Source organism: Geospiza fortis, unplaced genomic scaffold (assembly GCF_000277835.1).
Source record: "Geospiza fortis unplaced genomic scaffold, GeoFor_1.0 scaffold75, whole genome shotgun sequence".
Classification (NCBI taxonomy): Eukaryota; Metazoa; Chordata; class Aves; order Passeriformes; family Thraupidae; genus Geospiza; species Geospiza fortis.
In genome coordinates this window covers 1,368,387-1,370,697 of record NW_005054360.1, presented here as the reverse complement: position 1 = coordinate 1,370,697, position 2,311 = coordinate 1,368,387, and the positions used below count along the sequence as shown (strand labels likewise).

The 2,311-nt window shown below is 40.1% G+C and overlaps 1 protein-coding gene across 6 annotated transcripts in view; it reads left to right on the top strand.

Moving 5' to 3' along the window:
- ABI1 (abl interactor 1) overlaps nucleotides 1-2,311 on the top strand; it is a 76,238-nt gene that overhangs the window by 787 nt on the left and 73,140 nt on the right. The gene's annotated exons all lie outside the window — the stretch shown is intronic.

Genomic DNA, 2,311 nt, shown 5'->3' with positions numbered 1-2,311 from the left:
CGCGGCGGGTCTGCAGCGCTGCCGTGAGCGGCGTGCGGGGGCAGGAGGCTGCCCGTGGGCTGGCAGCGCCGTGCGGGCGTGAGGCGGTGTTTCAAAATGGCAATCTGTGCCTCTCGCAGCCTGCCCGGCTCCGACACCCTACAACAGGGATTGCAGACCGCGTCTCTCATGCGGGAAGAGGCTCCGTTGGTTGTAGCCTCTCTCCACCAGTCGGTGTGGATTTTTTTTTCCATCCCATAGATTGCCAGTGCTTCTTGGCCTTCTTTTAAGTCTGCTTTTGTGAAGCTACTTTAAGCACAATTTACTATTATTATTTTTTTCAGGATTTACATCACGTGACTCAAAGTCTCGGTCTTTAGTCATACTGATCTGGATGCAGAACCATCCAGAGATGCTGAAACTCAGCTTTTTTTTTTTCCCCCCATAAAAAATTTGAAGGGGAAAGGCAAATAAACTTTATTTACTAGACAACTGGTAAACTTGTTGAATCTAATACTAGATTTCCTGTGATAAGTATTTAATACAGGTTACTAACATCTTTGGTATCCATCATTGCTGGTAAGCTATCTTACTATTTTTAGTAATGGAGCAGCAAATATGGAAGCACATCTTTAATAATATGAAGTGGGTTTTTTATGAGATATTTGAATTTAAAAACTGCTCTGACAAGCCATATTTTCAAGTTTTGATTTTTTTTTTTGGTGGTATACAAGGTAGTATGAGTTAATGTCTATTTAGGCTTCCGAGTTGTTTGCTCCACCCAGAGAAAGCTGCTGATATAAATGCTTCTAAGAGGCGAGGTTCATTTGGTTTTACTCATGGGAAATATGACAAATACATGAGTATGGTAATTGCAGCACAAGTTTTGACGTGTCTCCTGCTCCTGACTTTTCCCTATGTCAGAAAGATGCAGAGAATCTTCAGTCACATAATTTTCTTCAGAGTCACGAAACTTGTCTTTTCTTACTTTCATCAAACAAACAAATAAACACAACACTTGAGCGAATTCCCATCCGGTCATTTGGGGTGGCTTTTCCTTTTCCTTTTTTTTTTTTTTAATTTGGTAGCTCATTTTCACCTCAAGTATCAAGGTCAGCTGGATGTGGGATTGGTGGGGTCTGTTTTATCTTTGCACAGCTGTGTTTACCCCTTTTGAAAGGAAGCCGGAATTCTAAAATTCCTAATGCAGTCTTGTACAGTAGCTTTGGAAGATGTATATACCTCACTTGTATTTTACATGTATTGTACATTTGCTCAGTAAAAATGGTAAATGTATGGATAAAACTATGTATTTTTTAATGTGTTTGATGGAGGTGGTTTTTTTAATCAGCACTTGATGCAAAGCCATCTGCTGTCCAGTTGGACTACTGAACAGATTATACTGTCAGTGCATGTGGTGGGGCCACTGCTGGATTAGGCAATATAACACAGGGCACTGGGTTATGAGATTTGGGTGTATGAGTATTGTGGGTGGGAAGGGAGAAAAGGAAAGGAAGAGGCTTAACAAACATACAGTACAAAAATCTACGTGTTTAATGTAATTGAGCATTTTATAAAAAACACAGACCACAACAGAGAACCTGGCCATGAAGTGAATGTTAAAATACTTCACTAGTAGCTGAATATTGTAACTTACCCGGTAGCATGTAGCTGGTTCAGTTTAGTCACTTTGAATTTGGAGGCGTTTCTTTTTTTTCTGTGGAAAAAACGAAGTGCTCCATAGCGGTAAAAATTACCATGTGCTGTTACCCACTCTGAGTTGTGCCACTGGGGTGAAACAGGTTTGTCAGACTATTCTGAGTGCTGGCACTAACAATTTATAGTGATTGTAATAGGAGACAGAATGATATTCTCAGTGTTATTGTTTATATTCTTTGCTGACTTAAGCAGGAAAGTAATTTCTGACCCCTAATATTGCTGTATTCAAGCTATATATTTATATGTATTTTATTTGAAAATACAGGCATTTTGTTTTGTCTCTCTTACTTAAGCTGAGAATAATTCTGGTAAAATTTCAGTCATGCTGATTTCTTGAGGAAAACTTGTATTCAATGTCTTTCGCCATTCCTCAGGGGAAAAAAAAAGAGAGAGAAATGGGGAGAAGCTCACCTGGCTGGAACTTGCCTGCCTGATGGTGGATGTAGCTGTGTGGAGAGTAAGTATTCTTTTACTGGAGCATTTAGGAAATATGACAGCATTTGGGAATCTCCAGTTGAAAATTGCTGTTCTCAGAAAAGCAGGAAGCAGTTCCTTGCTAAGACACACTGTGACTGTATCAGAATGCTGGCTGTAACGCAGTTCGCTCTCCAGA